Genomic DNA, 24988 nt, shown 5'->3' on the forward strand with positions numbered 1-24988 from the left:
TTACAGTTATTCGTTTTATACAATGGAAAAACTGTTCTATTTATTTTGCATTTTATGCTTCGGGCGTTGACTTCTAAGGCCCTAACTATTCGATCTGGTGGAGCAACGCCCTAGGGTGAAGCCTGGGTTGCCCGGAACGTAGAAATGACCATAACTTTCACACTGGTTGCTATTATTCGTTTTATACGATGGAAAAGCTGTTGTACTTATATTGTAATTTATGCTTCTGGCGTTAACTTCTTAGGCCCTACCTATTTGATCTGGTGGAGCACCGCCCTAGAGTGAAGCCTAGGTTGCCCGGAACGTAGAACATACCATTCCCTTCACACTGGTTGCAATTATGCCTGTTATACGATGGAAAAACTGTTGCACCTTTATTGTACTTTATGCTTCTGGCGTTGACTCCGTAGGCCCCAACTATTCGATCTGGTGGAGCAACGTCCTAGAGTGAAGCCTAGGTTGACCGGAACGTAGAAATGACCATAACTTTCACTCTGGTTACCATTATTCGTTTTATATGATGGAAAAGTTGTTGTATTTATATCGTATTTTATGCTTCTGGCGTTGACTTCTAAGGCCCCAACTAGTCGATCTGGTGGAGCAACGCCCTAGAGTGAAGCCTAGGTTGCCGGAACGTAGAAATGACCAAGTACCTTCACAATGTTAGCAATTATTCATTTTATACGATGGAAAAACTGTTGTACATATATTGTATTTTATCCTTCTGTCGTTGACTTCTTAGGCCCTAGCTATTCGATCTATTGGAGCGACGCCCTAGAGTGAAACCTAGGTTGCCGGGAACGTAGAAATGACCATCACTTTCAAACTGGTTGGAATCATTCCTGTTATACGATGGAAAAACTGTTGTACTTTTATTGCATTTTATGCTTCTGGTGTCGACTTCTTAGGCCCTAAATATTCGAGCTGGTGGAGCAACGCCCTAGAGTGAAACCTAGGATCCCCGGAACGTAGAAATGACCATTACTTTCACACTGTTTGCAATTATTCGTTTTATACGATGGGAAAGCCGTTGTATTTATATTGTATTTTATGCTTCTGGCGTTGACTTCTAAGGCCGTAGCTATTAGATGTGGTGGAGCAACGCCCTAGGGTAAAGCCTAGGTTGCCCGGAACGTAGAAATGACCATTACTTTCACTATGTCTGCAATTATTCATTTTATACGATGGAAAAACTGTTGTACATATATTGTATTTTATCCTTCTGTCGTTGAATTCTAAGTCCCTAGCTATTCGATCTATTGGAGCGACGCCCTTGACTGAAACCTAGGTTGCCGGGAACGTAGAAATGACCATCATTTTCAAACTGGTTGGAATCATTCCTGTTATACGATGGAAAAACTGTTGCATCTTTATTGTATTTTATGCTTCTGGCGTTGACTTCTAAGGCCCCAACTAGTCGATCTGGTGGAGCAACGCCCTAGAGTGAAGCCTAGGTTACCCGGAACGTAGAAATGACCAGTACTTTCACATTGGTTACAGTTATTCGTTTTATACAATGGAAAAACTGTTCTATTTATTTTGCATTTTATGCTTCGGGCGTTGACTTCTAAGGCCCTAACTATTCGATCTGGTGGAGCAACGCCCTAGAGTGAAGCCTAGGTTGCCCGGAACGTAGAAATGACCTTAACTTTCACACTGGTTGCTATTATTCGTTTTATACGATGGAAAAGCTGTTGTACTTATATTGTAATTTATGCTTCTGGTGTTGACTTCTTAGGCCCTACCTATTTGATCTGGTGGAGCACCGCCCTAGAGTGAAGCCTAGGTTGCCCGGAACGTAGAACATACCATTACCTTCACACTGGTTGCAATTATTCCTGTTATACGATGGAAAAACTGTTGCACCTTTATTGTATTTTATGCTTCTGGCGTTGACTCCATAGGCCCCAACTATTCGATCTGGTGGAGCAACGTCCTAGAGTGAAGCCTAGGTTGACCGGAACGTAGAAATGACCATAACTTTCACTCTAGTTACCATTATTCGTTTTATACGATGGAAAAGTTGTTGTATTTATATCGTATTTTATGCTTCTGGCGTTGACTTCTAAGGTCCTAACTATTCAATCTGTTGGAGCAACGCCCTAGGGTGAAGCCTAGGTTGCCCGGAACGTAGAAATGACCATAACATTCACGACGGTAGCAATTATTCGTTTTATACGATGAAAAAACTGTTGTATTTATATTGTACTTCATGCTTCGGGCGTTGACTTCTAAGGCCCTAACTATTCAATCTGTTGGAGCAATGCCCTAGGGTGAAGCCTAGGTTGCCCGGAATGTAGAAATGACCATAACTTTCATACTGGTTGCAATTATTCGTTTTATACGATGGTAAAACTGTTGTATTTATACCGTATTTTATGTTTCTGGCGTTGACTTCTTATGCCGTAACTACTCTATCTGGTGGAACAACGCCCTAGAGTGAAGCCTAGGTTGCCAAGAACGTAGAAAAGGCCATAACTTTCATACTGGTTGCAATTATTCGTTTTATATGATGGAAAAGCTGTTGTAATTTTATTGCATTTTATGCTTCGGGCATTGACTTCTAAGGTCCTAACTATTCAATCTGTTGGAGCAACGCCCTAGGGTGAAGCCTAGGTTGCCCGGAAAGTAGAAATGACAATAGCTTTCACACTGGTTGCAATTATTCGTTTTATACGTAGGAAAACCTGTTGCATCTTTATTGAATTTTATGCTTCTGTCGTTGACGTCTAAGACCGTAGCTATTAGATGTGGTGGAGCAACGCACTAGAGTGACGCCTAGGTTGCCCGGAACGTAGAAATGACCATAACTTTCACACTGGTCCCAATTATTCGTTTTATACGATGGAAAAGCTGTTGTATTTTGTATCGTGTTTTATGCTTCGGGCGTTCACTTCTAAGGCCCTCACTATTCGATCTTGTGGAGCAACGCCCTAGAGTGAAGCCTAGGTTTCCCGTAAAGTAGAAATGACCATGACTTTCATACTGGTTGCAATTATTCGTTTTATACGATGGAAAAACTGTTGTATTTATATTGTATTTTATGCTTCTGGCGCTGACTTCTAGGGCACTAACTAGTCGTTCTGGTGGAGCAGCGCCCTAGGGTGAAACCTAGTTTGCCCGGAACGTAGAAATGACCATTACTTTTACACTGGTTTCAATTATTCGTTTTATACGATGGAAAAACAGTTGCCTCTTTATTGTATTCTATGCCTCTGGCGTTGACTTCTAAGGCCCTAACTATTCGATCTGGTGGAGCAACGCCCTAGAGTGAAGCCTAGGTTGCCCGGAACGTAGAAATGACCAGAACTTTCACACTGGTTGCTATTATTCGTTTTATACGATGGAAAAACTGTTACATTTATATGGTATTTGATGCTGCAGGCGTTGACTTCTTAGGCCCTAACTTCTCGATCTGGTGGAACAAGGGCCTAGAGTGAAGCCTAGGTTGCCCGGAAAGTAGAAATGACCATCACTTTCACACTGGTTGCAATTATTCCTGTTATACGACGGAAAAGCTCTTGCATATTTAGTGTATTTTATGCTTCGGGCGTTGACTTCTATGGCCCTACCTATTCGATTTGGTGGAGCAACACCCTACAGTCAAGCCTAGGTTGCCCGGAACGTAGAAATGTAAATAACATTCACACCGGTTGCAATTATTCCTGCTATACGATGGAAAAACTGTTGCATTCTTGTTGTATTTTCTGTTTCTGGCTTCGACTTCTAAGGTCCTAGCTATTCGATCTGGTGGGGCAGCGTCCAAGAGTGAAGCCTATGCTGCGCGGAACGTAGAAATGACCATAACTTTCACACTGGTTGCAATTACTCTTTTTATACAATGGAAAAACTGTTGTATCTATATTTTATTTTATGCTTCTGGCGTTGACTTCTAAGGCCGTAGCTATTCGATGTGGTGGCGCAACGCCCTAGGTTGAAGCCTAGGTTGACCGGAACGTAGAAATGACCATATCATTCAAACTGGTTGCAATTATTCCTGTTACACGATGGAACAGCTGTTGTATTCATATCGTATTTCATGTCTCTGGTGTTGACTTCTTAGGCCCTAACTATTCTATCTGGTGGAGCAATGCCATAGAGTGAAACGTAGGTTGCCCAGAACGTAGAAATGACCATTACTTTCACACTGGTTGCAATTATTCGTTTTATACGATGGAAAAGCTGTTGTATTTATATTGTATTTTATGCTTCTGGCGTTGACTTCTAATGCCGTAGCTATTCGATGTGGTGGAGCAACGCCCTAGAGTGAAGCCTAGGTTGCCCGGAACGTAGAAATGACCATTACTTTCACACTGGTTGCAATTATTCGTTTTATACGATGGAAAAGCTGTTGTATTTATATTGTATTTTATGCTTCTGGCGTTGACTTCTAATGCCGTAGCTATTCGATGTGGTGGAGCAACGCCCTAGAGTGAAGCCTAGGTTGCCCGGAACGTAGAAATGCCCATTACTTTCACACTGGTTGCAATTATTAGTTTTATACGGTGGAAAAACTGTTCTATCTATTTTGTATTTTATGCTTCGGGTGTTGACTTCTAAGGCCCTAACTATTCAATGTGTTGGAGCAACGCCCTAGGGTGAAGCCTAGGTTGCCCGGAAAGTAGAAATGACCATAACTTTCCTACTGGTTGCAATTATTCGTTTTATATGATGGAAAACCTGCTGTATTTATATTGTATTTTGTGCTCCTGGCGTTGACTTCTAAGGCACTAACTATTCGATCTGGTAGACCAACGCCCTAGGGTGAAGCCTAGGTTGCCCGGAACGTAGAAATGACCATCACTTTCAAACTGTTTGCAATTATTCCTGTTATATGATGGAAAAGCTCTTGTATTTTTGTTGCATTTTATGCTTCGGGCATTGACTTCTAAGGTCCTAACCATTCAAGCTGTTGGAGCAACGCCCTAGGGTGAAGCCTAGGTTGCCCGGAAAGTAGAAATGACAATAACTTTCACACTGGTTGCAATTACCCGTTTTATACGTAGGAAAAGCTGTTGCATCTTTATTGTATTTTATGCTTCTGTCGTTGACGTCTAAGACCGTAGCTATTAGATGTGGTGGAGAAACGCACTAGAGTGACGCCTAGGTTGCCCGGAACGTAGAAATGACCATAACATTCACGACGGTAGCAATTATTCGTTTTATACGATGGAAAAACTGTTGTATTTATATTGTATTTCATGTTTCGGGCGTTGACTTCTAAGGCCCTAACTATTCAATCTGTTGGAGCAATGCCCTAGGGTGAAGCCTAGGTTGCCCGGAAAGTAGAAATGACCATAACTTTCATACTGGTTGCAATTATTCGTTTTATACGATGGTAAAACTGTTGTATTTATACCGTATTTTATGTTTCTGGCGTTGACTTCTTATGCCGTAACTATTCCATCTGGTGGAACAACGCCCTAGAGTGAAGCCTAGGTTGCCCGGAACGTAGAAAAGGCCATAACTTTCATACTGGTTGCAATTATTCGTTTTATATGATGGAAAAGCTGTTGTAATTTTATTGCATTTTATGCTTCGGGCATTGACTTCTAAGGTCCTAACTATTCAATCTGTTGGAGCAACGCCCTAGGGTGAAGCCTAGGTTGCCCGGAAAGTAGAAATGACATTAGCTTTCACACTGGTTGCAATTATTCGTTTTATACGTAGGAAAACCTGTTGCATCTTTATTGAATTTTATGCTTCTGTCGTTGACGTCTAAGACCGTAGCTATTAGATGTGGTGGAGCAACGCACTAGAGTGACGCCTAGGTTGCCCGGAACGTAGAAATGACCATAACTTTCACACCGGTAGCAATTATTCGTTTTATACGATGGAAAAACTGTTGTACTTATATTGTATTTTATGCTTCTGGCGTTGACTTCTTATGCCCTAGCTATACCATCTGGTGGAACAACGCCCTAGGGTGAAGCCTAGGTTGCCCGGAACGTAGAAATGGAAATAACTTTCACACCGGTAGCAATTATTCGTTTTATACGATGGAAAAACAGTTCTATTTATTTTGTATTTTATGCTTCGGCCGTTGACTTCTAAGGCCCTAACTATTCCATCTGTTGGAGCAATGCCCTAGGGTGAAGCCTAGGTTGCCCGGAAAGTAGAAATGACCATAACTTTCATACTGGTTGCAATTATTCGTTTTATACGATGGAAAAACTGTTGTATTTATATTGTATTTTACGCTTCTGGCGTTGACTTCTAAGGCACTAACTTTTCGATCTGGTGGAGCAACGCAATAGAGTGATGCCTAAGTTGCCCGGAACGTAGAATTGGCCATCACTTTCAAACTGGTTGCAATTATTCCTGTTATATGATTGTAACACTGTTGTATTTTTTTTGCATTTTATGGTTCGGGCGTTGACTTCTGAGGCCCTAACTATTCGATCTGGTGGAGCAATGCCTCAGAGTTAAGTCTAGGATGCCCGAAACGCCGAAATGATCATTACTTTCACGCTTGTTGCAATTATTCCTGTTATACGATGAAAAGGCTGTTGTATTTTTATTGTATTTTATGCTTCAGGCGTAGGCTTCTAAGGCCGTAGCTATTCGATACGGTGGAGCACCGCCCTAGAGTGAAGCCTAGGTTGCCCGGAGAGGAGAAATGACCATCACTTTCAAACTGGTTGTAATTAATCCTGTAACACGATGGGAAAACTGTTGTATTTTTATTGCATTTTATGCTTCTGGCGTTCACTTCTTAGGCCCTAACTATTCCATCTGGTAGAACAACGGCCTAGGGTGAAGCCTAGGTTTCCCGGAACGTATAAATGGCCATAACTTTGCACTGGTAGCAATCAGTCGGTTTATACAATGGAAAAACTGTTCTATTTATTTTGTATTTTATGCTTCTGACGTTGACTTCTAAGGCCGTAGCTATTAGCTGTGGTGGAGCAACGCCCTACAGTGACGCCTAGGTTGCCCGGAACGTAGAAATGACCATTAATTTCACAATGTTTGCAATTATTCATTATATACAGTGGAAAAACTGTTGTACTTATAGTGTATTTTATTCTTCTGGCGTTGAATTCCAAGTCGCTAGCTATGCGATCTGGTGGAGCAACGCCCTAGATTGAAAACTAGGTTGCTCGTAATGTAGAAATGACCATAACTTTCACACTGGTCCCAATTATTCGTTTTATACGATGGAAAAGCTGTTGTATTTTGTATCGTGTTTTATGCTTCGGGCGTTCACTTCTAAGGCCCTCACTATTCGATCTTGTGGAGCAACGCCCTAGAGTGAAACCTAGGTTGCCCAGAACGTAGAAATGACCAACACTTTCACACTGGTTGCAATTATTCCTGTTATACGATGGAAAAACTCTTGTATATTTATTGTATTTTATGCTTCGGGCGTTGACTTCTATGGCCCTTCCTATTCGATTTGGTGGAGCAACACCCTACAGTGAAGCCTAGGGTGTCAGGAACGTATAAATGCACATAACTTTCACAGTGGTAGCAATTATTTCTTTTATACAATGGAAAAACTGTTCTATTTATTTTGTATTTTATGCTTCGGGCGTTGACTTCTAAGGCCCTAACTATTCGATCTGGCGGAGCAACGCCCTAGAGTGAAGCCTAGGTTGCCCGGAACGTAGAAATGACCAGAACTTTCACACTGGTTGCTATTATTCGATTTATACGATGGAAAAACTGTTATATTTCTATGGCATTTTATGCTTCAGGCGTTGACTTCTTAGGCCCTAACTTCTCGATCTGGTGGAACAACGCCCTACAGTGAAGCCTAGGTTGCCCGGAACGTAGAAATGACCATCACTTTCACACTGGTTGCAATTGTTCGTTTTATACGATGGAAAAGCTGTTGTATTTATATCGTATTTTATGCTTCTGGCGTAGGCTTCTAAGGCCATAGCTATTCGATGTGGTGGAAGAACGCCATAGAGTGAAGCCTAGGTTGCCCGGAACGTAGAAACGACCATAACCTTCATACTGGTTGCAATTATTCGTTTTATATGATGGAAGAACTATTGTATTTATATTGTATTTTATGCTGCTGGCGTTCACTTCTTAGCCCCTAACTATTCGATCTGGTGGAACAACGCCCTGGGGTGAAGCCTAGGTTGCCGGAACGTAGAAATGATCATAACTTTCACACTGGTTGCTATTGTACGTTTTATACGATGGAGAAACTGTTCTATTTATTTTGTATTTTATGCTTCGGGCGTTGACTTCTAAGGAACTAACTGTTCGATCTGGTGGAGCAACGCCCTAGAGTGAAGCCGAGGTTGCCCGGAACGTAGAAATGACCATAACTTTAGCACTGGGTGCTATTATTCATTTTATACGATGGAAAAGCTGTTATATTTATATTGTATTTTATGCTTCTGGCGTTGACTTCTAATGCCGTAGCTATTCGATGTGGTGGAGCAATGCCCTAGAGTGAAGCCTAGGTTGCCCGGAACGTAGAAATGCCCATTACTTTCACACTGGTTGCAATTATTAGTTTTATACGGTGGAAAAACTGTTCTATCTATTTTGTATTTTATGCTTCGGGCGTTGACTTCTAAGGCCCTAACTATTCAATCTGTTGGAGCAACGCCCTAGGGTGAAGCCTAGGTTGCCCGGAAAGTAGAAATGACCATAACTTTCATACTGGTTGCAATTATTCGTTTTATACGATGGTAAAACTGTTGTATTTATACCGTATTTTATGTTTCTGGCGTTGACTTCTTATGCCGTAACTATTCCATCTGGTGGAACAACGCCCTAGAGTGAAGCCTAGGTTGCCCGGAACGTAGAAATGACCATCACTTTCAAACTGGTTGCAATTATTGCTTTTATATGATGGAAAAGCTGTTGTATTTTTATTGCATTTTATGCTTCAGGCATTGACTTATAAGGCCCTAACTATTCAATCTGTAGTAGCAACGCCCTAGGGCGTAGCCTAGGTTGCCCGTAAAGTAGAAATGACCATAACTTTCATACTGGTTGCAATTATTCGTTTTATATGATGGAAAAACTGTTGTATTTATATTGTATTTTATGCTTCTGGCGTTCACTTCTTAGGCACTAACCATTCGATCTGGTGGAACAACGCCCAGGGGTGAAGCCTAGGTTGCCCGGAACGTCGAAATGACGTTTACTTTCATACTGGTTGCAATTATTCGTTTTATACGATGGAAAGACTGTTGAATTTATATTGTGTTTTATGCTTCTGGCGTTGACTTCTAAGGCCCTAACTGTTTGATCTGGTGGAGCAACGCCCTAGAGTGTAGCCTAGGTTGCCCGGAACAATGATATGCCATTACTTTCACACTGGTTGCAATTATTCCTGATATACGATGGAAAAACTGTTGCATCTTTAATGTATTTTATGTTTCTGGCGTTGACTTCTTATGCCGTAACTATTCCATCTGGTGGAACAACGCCCTAGAGTGAAGCCTAGGTTGCCCGGAACGTAGAAATGACCATCACTTTCAAACTGGTTGCAATTATTGCTTTTATATGATGGAAAAGCTGTTGTATTTTTATTGCATTTTATGCTTCAGGCATTGACTTATAAGGCCCTAACTATTCAATCTGTAGTAGCAACGCCCTAGGGCGTAGCCTAGGTTGCCCGTAAAGTAGAAATGACCATAACTTTCATACTGGTTGCAATTATTCGTTTTATATGATGGAAAAACTGTTGTATTTATATTGTATTTTATGCTTCTGGCGTTCACTTCTTAGGCCCTAACCATTCGATCTGGTGGAACAACGCCCAGGGGTGAAGCCTAGGTTGCCCGGAACGTCGAAATGACGTTTACTTTCATACTGGTTGCAATTATTCGTTTTATACGATGGAAAGACTGTTGAATTTATATTGTGTTTTATGCTTCTGGCGTTGACTTCTAAGGCCCTAACTGTTTGATCTGGTGGAGCAACGCCCTAGAGTGTAGCCTAGGTTGCCCGGAACAATGATATGCCATTACTTTCACACTGGTTGCAATTATTCCTGATATACGATGGAAAAACTGTTGCATCTTTAATGTATTTTATGTTTCTGGCGTTGACTTCTTATGCCGTAACTATTCCATCTGGTGGAACAACGCCCTAGAGTGAAGCCTAGGTTGCCCGGAACGTAGAAATGACCATCACTTTCAAACTGGTTGCAATTATTGCTTTTATATGATGGAAAAGCTGTTGTATTTTTATTGCATTTTATGCTTCGGGCATTGACTTATAAGGCCCTAACTATTCAATCTGTAGTAGCAACGCCCTAGGGCGTAGCCTAGGTTGCCCGTAAAGTAGAAATGACCATAACTTTCATACTGGTTGCAATTATTCGTTTTATATGATGGAAAAACTGTTGTATTTATATTGTATTTTATGCTTCTGGCGTTCACTTCTTAGGCCCTAACCATTCGATCTGGTGGAACAACGCCCAGGGGTGAAGCCTAGGTTGCCCGGAACGTCGAAATGACGTTTACTTTCATACTGGTCCCAATTATTCGTTTTATACGATGGAAAAGCTGTTGTATTTTGTATCGTGTTTTATGCTTCGGGCGTTCACTTCTAAGGCCCTCACTATTCGATCTTGTGGAGCAACGCCCTAGAGTGAAACCTAGGTTGCCCAGAACGTAGAAATGACCAACACTTTCACACTGGTTGCAATTATTCCTGTTATACGATGGAAAAACTCTTGTATATTTATTGTATTTTATGCTTCGGGCGTTGACTTCTATGGCCCTTCCTATTCGATTTGGTGGAGCAACACCCTACAGTGAAGCCTAGGGTGTCAGGAACGTATAAATGCACATAACTTTCACAGTGGTAGCAATTATTTCTTTTATACAATGGAAAAACTGTTCTATTTATTTTGTATTTTATGCTTCGGGCGTTGACTTCTAAGGCCCTAACTATTCGATCTGGCGGAGCAACGCCCTAGAGTGAAGCCTAGGTTGCCCGGAACGTAGAAATGACCAGAACTTTCACACTGGTTGCTATTATTCGATTTATACGATGGAAAAACTGTTATATTTCTATGGCATTTTATGCTTCAGGCGTTGACTTCTTAGGCCCTAACTTCTCGATCTGGTGGAACAACGCCCTACAGTGAAGCCTAGGTTGCCCGGAACGTAGAAATGACCATCACTTTCACACTGGTTGCAATTGTTCGTTTTATACGATGGAAAAGCTGTTGTATTTATATCGTATTTTATGCTTCTGGCGTAGGCTTCTAAGGCCATAGCTATTCGATGTGGTGGAAGAACGCCATAGAGTGAAGCCTAGGTTGCCCGGAACGTAGAAACGACCATAACCTTCATACTGGTTGCAATTATTCGTTTTATATGATGGAAGAACTATTGTATTTATATTGTATTTTATGCTGCTGGCGTTCACTTCTTAGCCCCTAACTATTCGATCTGGTGGAACAACGCCCTGGGGTGAAGCCTAGGTTGCCGGAACGTAGAAATGATCATAACTTTCACACTGGTTGCTATTGTACGTTTTATACGATGGAGAAACTGTTCTATTTATTTTGTATTTTATGCTTCGGGCGTTGACTTCTAAGGAACTAACTGTTCGATCTGGTGGAGCAACGCCCTAGAGTGAAGCCGAGGTTGCCCGGAACGTAGAAATGACCATAACTTTAACACTGGGTGCTATTATTCATTTTATACGATGGAAAAGCTGTTATATTTATATTGTATTTTATGCTTCTGGCGTTGACTTCTAATGCCGTAGCTATTCGATGTGGTGGAGCAATGCCCTAGAGTGAAGCCTAGGTTGCCCGGAACGTAGAAATGCCCATTACTTTCACACTGGTTGCAATTATTAGTTTTATACGGTGGAAAAACTGTTCTATCTATTTTGTATTTTATGCTTCGGGCGTTGACTTCTAAGGCCCTAACTATTCAATCTGTTGGAGCAACGCCCTAGGGTGAAGCCTAGGTTGCCCGGAAAGTAGAAATGACCATAACTTTCCTACTGGTTGCAATTATTCGTTTTATATGATGGAAAACCTGCTGTATTTATATTGTATTTTGTGCTATTGGCGTTGACTTCTGAGGCACTAACTATTCGATCTGGTGGAGCAACGCCCTAGGGTGAAGGCTAGGTTGCCCGGAACGTAGAAATGACCATCACTTTCAAACTGGTTGCAATTATTCCTGTTATATGATGGAAAAGCTCTTGTATTTTTGTTGCATTTTATGCTTCGGGCATTGACTTCTAAGGTCCTAACTATTCAATCTGTTGGATCAACGCCCTAGGGTGAAGCCTAGGTTGCCCGGAAAGTAGAAATGACAATAACTTTCACACTGGTTGCAATTACCCGTTTTATACGTAGGAAAAGCTGTTGCATCTTTATTGTATTTTATGCTTCTGTCGTTGACGTCTAAGACCGTAGCTATTAGATGTGGTGGAGAAACGCACTAGAGTGACGCCTAGGTTGCCCGTAACGTAGAAATGACCATAACTTTCACGACGGTAGCAATTATTCGTTTTATACGATGGAAAAACTGTTGTATTTATATTGTATTTCATGCTTCGGGCGTTGACTTCTAAGGCCCTAACTATTCAATCTGTTGCAGCAATGCCCTAGGGTGAAGCCTAGGTTGCCCGGAAAGTAGAAATGACCATAACTTTCATACTGGTTGCAATTATTCGTTTTATACGATGGTAAAACTGTTGTATTTATACCGTATTTTATGTTTCTGGCGTTGACTTCTTATGCCGTAACTATTCCATCTGGTGGAACAACGCCCTAGAGTGAAGCCTAGGTTGCCCGGAACGTAGAAATGACCATCACTTTCAAACTGGTTGCAATTATTGCTTTTATATGATGGAAAAGCTGTTGTATTTTTATTGCATTTTATGCTTCAGGCATTGACTTATAAGGCCCTAACTATTCAATCTGTAGTAGCAACGCCCTAGGGCGTAGCCTAGGTTGCCCGTAAAGTAGAAATGACCATAACTTTCATACTGGTTGCAATTATTCGTTTTATATGATGGAAAAACTGTTGTATTTATATTGTATTTTATGCTTCTGGCGTTCACTTCTTAGGCACTAACCATTCGATCTGGTGGAACAACGCCCAGGGGTGAAGCCTAGGTTGCCCGGAACGTCGAAATGACGTTTACTTTCATACTGGTTGCAATTATTCGTTTTATACGATGGAAAGACTGTTGAATTTATATTGTGTTTTATGCTTCTGGCGTTGACTTCTAAGGCCCTAACTGTTTGATCTGGTGGAGCAACGCCCTAGAGTGTAGCCTAGGTTGCCCGGAACAATGATATGCCATTACTTTCACACTGGTTGCAATTATTCCTGATATACGATGGAAAAACTGTTGCATCTTTAATGTATTTTATGTTTCTGGCGTTGACTTCTTATGCCGTAACTATTCCATCTGGTGGAACAACGCCCTAGAGTGAAGCCTAGGTTGCCCGGAACGTAGAAATGACCATCACTTTCAAACTGGTTGCAATTATTGCTTTTATATGATGGAAAAGCTGTTGTATTTTTATTGCATTTTATGCTTCAGGCATTGACTTATAAGGCCCTAACTATTCAATCTGTAGTAGCAACGCCCTAGGGCGTAGCCTAGGTTGCCCGTAAAGTAGAAATGACCATAACTTTCATACTGGTTGCAATTATTCGTTTTATATGATGGAAAAACTGTTGTATTTATATTGTATTTTATGCTTCTGGCGTTCACTTCTTAGGCCCTAACCATTCGATCTGGTGGAACAACGCCCAGGGGTGAAGCCTAGGTTGCCCGGAACGTCGAAATGACGTTTACTTTCATACTGGTTGCAATTATTCGTTTTATACGATGGAAAGACTGTTGAATTTATATTGTGTTTTATGCTTCTGGCGTTGACTTCTAAGGCCCTAACTGTTTGATCTGGTGGAGCAACGCCCTAGAGTGTAGCCTAGGTTGCCCGGAACAATGATATGCCATTACTTTCACACTGGTTGCAATTATTCCTGATATACGATGGAAAAACTGTTGCATCTTTAATGTATTTTATGTTTCTGGCGTTGACTTCTTATGCCGTAACTATTCCATCTGGTGGAACAACGCCCTAGAGTGAAGCCTAGGTTGCCCGGAACGTAGAAATGACCATCACTTTCAAACTGGTTGCAATTATTGCTTTTATATGATGGAAAAGCTGTTGTATTTTTATTGCATTTTATGCTTCGGGCATTGACTTATAAGGCCCTAACTATTCAATCTGTAGTAGCAACGCCCTAGGGCGTAGCCTAGGTTGCCCGTAAAGTAGAAATGACCATAACTTTCATACTGGTTGCAATTATTCGTTTTATATGATGGAAAAACTGTTGTATTTATATTGTATTTTATGCTTCTGGCGTTCACTTCTTAGGCCCTAACCATTCGATCTGGTGGAACAACGCCCAGGGGTGAAGCCTAGGTTGCCCGGAACGTCGAAATGACGTTTACTTTCATACTGGTTGCAATTATTCGTTTTATACGATGGAAAGACTGTTGAATTTATATTGTGTTTTATGCTTCTGGCGTTGACTTCTAAGGCCCTAACTGTTTGATCTGGTGGAGCAACGCCCTAGAGTGTAGCCTAGGTTGCCCGGAACAATGATATGCCATTACTTTCACACTGGTTGCAATTATTCCTGATATACGATGGAAAAACTGTTGCATCTTTAATGTATTTTATGCTTCTGGCGTTGACTTCTAAGGCCCTAACTATTCGATCTGGTGGAGCAACGCCCTAGAGTGAAGCCTAGGTTGCCGGAAAGTAGAAATGACCATAACTTTCACACTGGTTGCAATTATTCGTTTTATACGATGGAAAAGCTGTTGTATTTATACCGTATTTTATGCGTCTGGCGTTGACTTCTTATGCCCTAACTATTCCATCTGGTGGAACAACGCCCTAGGGTGAAGCCTAGGTTGCCCGGAACGTAGAAATGTCCATAACTTTCACACCGGTAGCAATTATTCGTTTTATACGATGGAAAAACTGTTGTATTTATATAGTATTTCATGCTTCTGGCGTTGACTTCTAAGGCACTAACTATTCGATCTGGTGGAACAACGCCCTAGAGTGACGCCTAGGTTGCCCGGAACGCAGAAATGACCATAACTTTCACACCGGTTGCAATTATTCCTGTTATATGATGGTAACACTGTTGTATTTTTTTTGCATTTTATGGTTCGGGCGTTGACTTCTGAGGCCCTAACTATTCGATCTGGTGGAGCAATGCCTCAGAGTTAAGTCTAGGATGCCCGAAACGCCGAAATGATCATTACTTTCACGCTTGTTGCAATTATTCCTGTTATACGATGAAATGGCTGTTGTATTTTTATTTTATTTTATGCTTCAGGCGTAGGCTTCTAAGGCCGTAGCTATTCGATACGGTGGAGCACCGCCCTAGAGTGAAGCCTAGGTTGCCCGGAGAGGAGAAATGACCATCACTTTCAAACTGGTTGTAATTAATCCTGTAACACGATGGAAAAACTGTTGTATTTTTATTGCATTTTATGCTTCTGGCGTTCACTTCTTAGGCCCTAACTACTCGATCTGGTGGAGTAGTGCCTCACAGTTAAGTCTAGGATGCCCGAAACGCCGAAATGATCATTACTTTCACACTGGTTGCAATTATTCATGCTATACGATGAAAAGGCTGTTGTATTTTTATTGTATTTTATGCTTCAGGCGTAGGCTTCTAAGGCCGTAGCTATTCGATGTGGTGGAAGAACGCCATAGAGTGAAGCCTAGGTCGCCCGGAACGTAGAAACGACCATAACCTTCATACTGGTTGCAACTATTCGTTTTATATGATGGAAGAACTGTTGTATTTATATTGTATTTTATGCAGCTGGCGTTCACTTCTTAGGGCCTAACTATTCGATCTGATGGAACAACGTCCTGGAGTGAAGCCTAGGTGGCCCGGAACGTAGAAATAACCATAACTTTCACACTGGTTGCTAATATTCGTTTTATACGATGGAAAAACTGTTATATTTATATTGTATTTTATGCTTCTGGCGTTGCCGTCTTAGGCCCTAACTGTTCGATCTGGTGGAACAACGCCGTAGAGTGAAGCCTAGGTTACCCGGAACGTAGAAATGACCAGTACTTTCACACTGTTTGCAGTTGTTCCTGTTATAGGATGGAAAGACTGTTGTATTTTTATTGTATTTTATGCTTCAGGCGTTGACTTCTGAGGCCGTAGCTATTCGATGTGGTGGAAGAACGACATAGAGTGAAGCCTGGGTTGCCCGGAAAGTAGAAATGACCATAGCTTTCATACTGGTTGCAATTATTCGTTTTATATGATGGAAGAACTGTTGTATTTATATTGTATTTTATGCTGCTGGCGTTCACTTCTTAGCCCCTAACTATTCGATCTGGTGGAGCAATGCCTCAGAGTTAAGTCTAGGATGCCCGAAACGCCGAAATGATCATTACTTTCACGCTTGTTGCAATTATTCCTGTTATACGATGAAAAGGCTGTTGTATTTTTATTGTATTTTATGCTTCAGGCGTAGGCTTCTAAGGCCGTAGCTATTCGATACGGTGGAGCACCGCCCTAGAGTGAAGCCTAGGTTGCCCGGAGAGGAGAAATGACCATCACTTTCAAACTGGTTGTAATTAATCCTGTAACACGATGGGAAAACTGTTGTATTTTTATTGCATTTTATGCTTCTGGCGTTCACTTCTTAGGCCCTAACTATTCCATCTGGTAGAACAACGGCCTAGGGTGAAGCCTAGGTTTCCCGGAACGTATAAATGGCCATAACTTTGCACTGGTAGCAATCAGTCGGTTTATACAATGGAAAAACTGTTCTATTTATTTTGTATTTTATGCTTCTGACGTTGACTTCTAAGGCCGTAGCTATTAGCTGTGGTGGAGCAACGCCCTACAGTGACGCCTAGGTTGCCCGGAACGTAGAAATGACCATTAATTTCACAATGTTTGCAATTATTCATTATATACAGTGGAAAAACTGTTGTACTTATAGTGTATTTTATTCTTCTGGCGTTGAATTCCAAGTCGCTAGCTATGCGATCTGGTGGAGCAACGCCCTAGATTGAAAACTAGGTTGCTCGTAATGTAGAAATGACCATAACTTTCACACTGGTCCCAATTATTCGTTTTATACGATGGAAAAGCTGTTGTATTTTGTATCGTGTTTTATGCTTCGGGTGTTCACTTCTAAGGCCCTCACTATTCGATCTTGTGGAGCAACGCCCTAGAGAGAAACCTAGGTTGCCCAGAACGTAGAAATGACCAACACTTTCACACTGGTTGCAATTATTCCTGTTATACGATGGAAAAACTCTTGTATATTTATTGTATTTTATGCTTCGGGCGTTGACTTCTATGGCCCTTCCTATTCGATTTGGTGGAGCAACACCCTACAGTGAAGCCTAGGGTGTCAGGAACGTATAAATGCACATAACTTTCACAGTGGTAGCAATTATTTCTTTTATACAATGGAAAAACTGTTCTATTTATTTTGTATTTTATGCTTCGGGCGTTGACTTCTAAGGCCCTAACTATTCGATCTGGCGGAGCAACGCCCTAGAGTGAAGCCTAGGTTGCCCGGAACGTAGAAATGACCAGAACTTTCACACTGGTTGCTATTATTCGATTTATACGATGGAAAAACTGTTATATTTCTATGGCATTTTATGCTTCAGGCGTTGACTTCTTAGGCCCTAACTTCTCGATCTGGTGGAACAACGCCCTACAGTGAAGCCTAGGTTGCCCGGAACGTAGAAATGACCATCACTTTCACACTGGTTGCAATTGTTCGTTTTATACGATGGAAAAGCTGTTGTATTTATATCGTATTTTATGCTTCTGGCGTAGGCTTCTAAGGCCATAGCTATTCGATGTGGTGGAAGAACGCCATAGAGTGAAGCCTAGGTTGCCCGGAACGTAGAAACGACCATAACCTTCATACTGGTTGCAATTATTCGTTTTATATGATGGAAGAACTATTGTATTTATATTGTATTTTATGCTGCTGGCGTTCACTTCTTAGCCCCTAACTATTCGATCTGGTGGAACAACGCCCTGGGGTGAAGCCTAGGTTGCCGGAACGTAGAAATGATCATAACTTTCACACTGGTTGCTATTGTACGTTTTATACGATGGAGAAACTGTTCTATTTATTTTGTATTTTATGCTTCGGGCGTTGACTTCTAAGGAACTAACTGTTCGATCTGGTGGAGCAACGCCCTAGAGTGAAGCCGAGGTTGCCCGGAACGTAGAAATGACCATAACTTTAACACTGGGTGCTATTATTCATTTTATACGATGGAAAAGCTGTTATATTTATATTGTATTTTATGCTTCTGGCGTTGACTTCTAATGCCGTAGCTATTCGATGTGGTGGAGCAATGCCCTAGAGTGAAGCCTAGGTTGCCCGGAACGTAGAAATGCCCATTACTTTCACACTGGTTGCAATTATTAGTTTTATACGGTGGAAAAACTGTTCTATCTATTTTGTATTTTATGCTTCGGGCGTTGACTTCTAAGGCCCTAACTATTCAATCTGTTGGAGCAACGCCCTAGGGTGAAGCCTAGGTTGCCCGGAAAGTAGAAATGACCATAACTTTCCTACTGGTTGCAATTATTCGTTTTATATGATGGAAAACCTGCTGTATTTATATTATATTTTGTGCTCCTGGCGTTGACTTCTGAGGCACTAACTATTCGATCTGGTGGAGCAACGCCCTAGGGTGAAGGCTAGGTTGCCCGGAACGTAGAAATGACCATCACTTTCAAACTGGTTGCAATTATTCCTGTTATATGATGGAAAAGCTCTTGTATTTTTGTTGCATTTTATGCTTCGGGCATTGACTTCTAAGGTCCTAACTATTCAATCTGTTGGATCAACGCCCTAGGGTGAAGCCTAGGTTGCCCGGAAAGTAGAAATGACAATAACTTTCACACTGGTTGCAATTACCCGTTTTATACGTAGGAAAAGCTGTTGCATCTTTATTGTATTTTATGCTTCTGTCGTTGACGTCTAAGACCGTAGCTATTAGATGTGGTGGAGAAACGCACTAGAGTGACGCCTAGGTTGCCCGTAACGTAGAAATGACCATAACTTTCACGACGGTAGCAATTATTCGTTTTATACGATGGAAAAACTGTTGTATTTATATTGTATTTCATGCTTCGGGCGTTGACTTCTAAGGCCCTAACTATTCAATCTGTTGCAGCAATGCCCTAGGGTGAAGCCTAGGTTGCCCGGAAAGTAGAAATGACCATAACTTTCATACTGGTTGCAATTATTCGTTTTATACGATGGTAAAACTGTTGTATTTATACCGTATTTTATGTTTCTGGCGTTGACTTCTTATGCCGTAACTATTCCATCTGGTGGAACAACGCCCTAGAGTGAAGCCTAGGTTGCCCGGAACGTAGAAATGACCATCACTTTCGAACTGGTTGCAATTATTGCTTTTATATGATGGAAAAGCTGTTGTATTTTTATTGCATTTTATGCTTCAGGCATTGACTTATAAGGCCCTAACTATTCAATCTGTAGTAGCAACGCCCTAGGGCGTAGCCTAGGTTGCCCGTAAAGTAGAAATGACCATAACTTTCATACTGGTTGCAATTATTCGTTTTATATGATGGAAAAACTGTTGTATTTATATTGTATTTTATGCTTCTGGCGTTCACTTCTTAGGCACTAACCATTCGATCTGGTGGAACAACGCCCAGGGGTGAAGCCTAGGTTGCCCGGAACGTCGAAATGACGTTTACTTTCATACTGGTTGCAATTATTCGTTTTATACGATGGAAAGACTGTTGAATTTATATTGTGTTTTATGCTTCTGGCGTTGACTTCTAAGGCCCTAACTGTTTGATCTGGTGGAGCAACGCCCTAGAGTGTAGCCTAGGTTGCCCGGAACAATGATATGCCATTACTTTCACACTGGTTGCAATTATTCCTGATATACGATGGAAAAACTGTTGCATCTTTAATGTATTTTATGTTTCTGGCGTTGACTTCTTATGCCGTAACTATTCCATCTGGTGGAACAACGCCCTAGAGTGAAGCCTAGGTTGCCCGGAACGTAGAAATGACCATCACTTTCAAACTGGTTGCAATTATTGCTTTTATATGATGGAAAAGCTGTTGTATTTTTATTGCATTTTATGCTTCAGGCATTGACTTATAAGGCCCTAACTATTCAATCTGTAGTAGCAACGCCCTAGGGCGTAGCCTAGGTTGCCCGTAAAGTAGAAATGACCATAACTTTCATACTGGTTGCAATTATTCGTTTTATATGATGGAAAAACTGTTGTATTTATATTGTATTTTATGCTTCTGGCGTTCACTTCTTAGGCACTAACCATTCGATCTGGTGGAACAACGCCCAGGGGTGAAGCCTAGGTTGCCCGGAACGTCGAAATGACGTTTACTTTCATACTGGTTGCAATTATTCGTTTTATACGATGGAAAGACTGTTGAATTTATATTGTGTTTTATGCTTCTGGCGTTGACTTCTAAGGCCCTAACTGTTTGATCTGGTGGAGCAACGCCCTAGAGTGTTGCCTAGGTTGCCCGGAACAATGATATGCCATTACTTTCACACTGGTTGCAATTATTCCTGATATACGATGGAAAAACTGTTGCATCTTTAATGTATTTTATGTTTCTGGCGTTGACTTCTTATGCCGTAACTATTCCATCTGGTGGAACAACGCCCTAGAGTGAAGCCTAGGTTGCCCGGAACGTAGAAATGACCATCACTTTCAAACTGGTTGCAATTATTGCTTTTATATGATGGAAAAGCTGTTGTATTTTTATTGCATTTTATGCTTCGGGCATTGACTTATAAGGCCCTAACTATTCAATCTGTAGTAGCAACGCCCTAGGGCGTAGCCTAGGTTGCCCGTAAAGTAGAAATGACCATAACTTTCATACTGGTTGCAATTATTCGTTTTATATGATGGAAAAACTGTTGTATTTATATTGTATTTTATGCTTCTGGCGTTCACTTCTTAGGCCCTAACCATTCGATCTGGTGGAACAACGCCCAGGGGTGAAGCCTAGGTTGCCCGGAACGTCGAAATGACGTTTACTTTCATACTGGTTGCAATTATTCGTTTTATACGATGGAAAGACTGTTGAATTTATATTGTGTTTTATGCTTCTGGCGTTGACTTCTAAGGCCCTAACTGTTTGATCTGGTGGAGCAACGCCCTAGAGTGTAGCCTAGGTTGCCCGGAACAATGATATGCCATTACTTTCACACTGGTTGCAATTATTCCTGATATACGATGGAAAAACTGTTGCATCTTTAATGTATTTTATGCTTCTGGCGTTGACTTCTAAGGCCCTAACTATTCGATCTGGTGGAGCAACGCCCTAGAGTGAAGCCTAGGTTGCCGGAAAGTAGAAATGACCATAACTTTCACACTGGTTGCAATTATTCGTTTTATACGATGGAAAAGCTGTTGTATTTATACCGTATTTTATGCGTCTGGCGTTGACTTCTTATGCCCTAACTATTCCATCTGGTGGAACAACGCCCTAGGGTGAAGCCTAGGTTGCCCGGAACGTAGAAATGTCCATAACTTTCACACCGGTAGCAATTATTCGTTTTATACGATGGAAAAACTGTTGTATTTATATAGTATTTCATGCTTCTGGCGTTGACTTCTAAGGCACTAACTATTCGATCTGGTGGAACAACGCCCTAGAGTGACGCCTAGGTTGCCCGGAACGCAGAAATGACCATAACTTTCACACCGGTTGCAATTATTCCTGTTATATGATGGTAACACTGTTGTATTTTTTTTGCATTTTATGGTTCGGGCGTTGACTTCTGAGGCCCTAACTATTCGATCTGGTGGAGCAATGCCTCAGAGTTAGGTCTAGGATGCCCGAAACGCCGAAATGATCATTACTTTCACGCTTGTTGCAATTATTCCTGTTATACGATGAAATGGCTGTTGTATTTTTATTTTATTTTATGCTTCAGGCGTAGGCTTCTAAGGCCGTAGCTATTCGATACGGTGGAGCACCGCCCTAGAGTGAAGCCTAGGTTGCCCGGAGAGGAGAAATGACCATCACTTTCAAACTGGTTGTAATTAATCCTGTAACACGATGGAAAAACTGTTGTATTTTTATTGCATTTTATGCTTCTGGCGTTCACTTCTTAGGCCCTAACTACTCGATCTGGTGGAATAGTGCCTCACAGTTAAGTCTAGGATGCCCGAAACGCCGAAATGATCATTACTTTCACACTGGTTGCAATTATTCATGCTATACGATGAAAAGGCTGTTGTATTTTTATTGTATTTTATGCTTCAGGCGTAGGCTTCTAAGGCCGTAGCTATTCGATGTGGTGGAAGAACGCCATAGAGTGAAGCCTAGGTCGCCCGGAACGTAGAAACGACCATAACCTTCATACTGGTTGCAACTATTCGTTTTATATGATGGAAGAACTGTTGTATTTATATTGTATTTTATGCAGCTGGCGTTCACTTCTTAGGGCCTAACTATTCGATCTGATGGAACAACGTCCTGGAGTGAAGCCTAGGTGGCCCGGAACGTAGAAATAACCATAACTTTCACACTGGTTGCTAATATTCGTTTTATACGATGGAAAAACTGTTATATTTATATTGTATTTTATGCTTCTGGCGTTGCCGTCTTAGGCCCTAACTGTTCGATCTGGTGGAACAACGCCGTAGAGTGAAGCCTAGGTTACCCGGAACGTAGAAATGACCAGTACTTTCACACTGTTTGCAGTTGTTCCTGTTATAGGATGGAAAGACTGTTGTATTTTTATTGTATTTTATGCTTCAGGCGTTGACTTCTGAGGCCGTAGCTATTCGATGTGGTGGAAGAACGACATAGAGTGAAGCCTGGGTTGCCCGGAAAGTAGAAATGACCATAGCTTTCATACTGGTTGCAATTATTCGTTTTATATGATGGAAGAACTGTTGTATTTATATTGTATTTTATGCTGCTGGCGTTCACTTCTTAGCCCCTAACTATTCGATCTGGTGGAACAACTCCCTGGGGTGAAGCCTAGGTTGCCGGAACGTAGAAATGATCATAACTTTCACACTGGTTGCTATTGTTCGTTTTATACGATGGAGAAACTGTTCTATTTATTTTGTATTTTATGCTTCGGGCGTTGACTTCTAAGGAACTAACTGTTTGATCTGGTGGAGCAACGCCATAGAGTGAAGCCGAGGTTGCCCGGAACGTAGAAATGACCATAACTTTAACACTGGATGCTATTATTCGTTCTATACGATGGAAAAACTGTTATATTTATATTGTATCTTATGCTTCTGGCGTTGACTTCTTAGGCCCTAACAATTCGATCTGGTGGAACAACGCCCTAGAGTGAAGCCTAGGTTGCCTGGAACGTACAAATGACCATCACTTTCACACGTGTTGCAATTATTCCTGTTATAGGATGGAAAGACTGTTGTATTTTTATTGTATTTTATGCTTCAGGCGTTGACTTCTGAGGCACTAACCATTCGATCTGGTGGAACAACGCCCAGGGGTGAAGCCTAGGTTGCCCGGAACGTCGAAATGACGTTTACTTTCATACTGGTTGCAATTATTCGTTTTATACGATGGAAAGACTGTTGAATTTATATTGTGTTTTATGCTTCTGGCGTTGACTTCTAAGGCCCTAACTGTTTGATCTGGTGGAGCAACGCCCTAGAGTGTAGCCTAGGTTGCCCGGAACAATGATATGCCATTACTTTCACACTGGTTGCAATTATTCCTGATATACGATGGAAAAACTGTTGCATCTTTAATGTATTTTATGTTTCTGGCGTTGACTTCTTATGCCGTAACTATTCCATCTGGTGGAACAACGCCCTAGAGTGAAGCCTAGGTTGCCCGGAACGTAGAAATGACCATCACTTTCAAACTGGTTGCAATTATTGCTTTTATATGATGGAAAAGCTGTTGTATTTTTATTGCATTTTATGCTTCGGGCATTGACTTATAAGGCCCTAACTATTCAATCTGTAGTAGCAACGCCCTAGGGCGTAGCCTAGGTTGCCCGTAAAGTAGAAATGACCATAACTTTCATACTGGTTGCAATTATTCGTTTTATATGATGGAAAAACTGTTGTATTTATATTGTATTTTATGCTTCTGGCGTTCACTTCTTAGGCCCTAACCATTCGATCTGGTGGAACAACGCCCAGGGGTGAAGCCTAGGTTGCCCGGAACGTCGAAATGACGTTTACTTTCATACTGGTTGCAATTATTCGTTTTATACGATGGAAAGACTGTTGAATTTATATTGTGTTTTATGCTTCTGGCGTTGACTTCTAAGGCCCTAACTGTTTGATCTGGTGGAGCAACGCCCTAGAGTGTAGCCTAGGTTGCCCGGAACAATGATATGCCATTACTTTCACACTGGTTGCAATTATTCCTGATATACGATGGAAAAACTGTTGCATCTTTAATGTATTTTATGCTTCTGGCGTTGACTTCTAAGGCCCTAACTATTCGATCTGGTGGAGCAACGCCCTAGAGTGAAGCCTAGGTTGCCGGAAAGTAGAAATGACCATAACTTTCACACTGGTTGCAATTATTCGTTTTATACGATGGAAAAGCTGTTGTATTTATACCGTATTTTATGCGTCTGGCGTTGACTTCTTATGCCCTAACTATTCCATCTGGTGGAACAACGCCCTAGGGTGAAGCCTAGGTTGCCCGGAACGTAGAAATGTCCATAACTTTCACACCGGTAGCAATTATTCGTTTTATACGATGGAAAAACTGTTGTATTTATATAGTATTTCATGCTTCTGGCGTTGACTTCTAAGGCACTAACTATTCGATCTGGTGGAGCAACGCCCTAGAGTGACGCCTAGGTTGCCCGGAACGCAGAAATGACCATAACTTTCACACCGGTTGCAATTATTCCTGTTATATGATGGTAACACTGTTGTATTTTTTTTGCATTTTATGGTTCGGGCGTTGACTTCTGAGGCCCTAACTATTCGATCTGGTGGAG

The sequence above is a fragment of the Calliopsis andreniformis genome, unplaced genomic scaffold (assembly GCF_051401765.1).
Source record: "Calliopsis andreniformis isolate RMS-2024a unplaced genomic scaffold, iyCalAndr_principal scaffold0024, whole genome shotgun sequence".
NCBI classification, from domain to species: Eukaryota; Metazoa; Arthropoda; class Insecta; order Hymenoptera; family Andrenidae; genus Calliopsis; species Calliopsis andreniformis.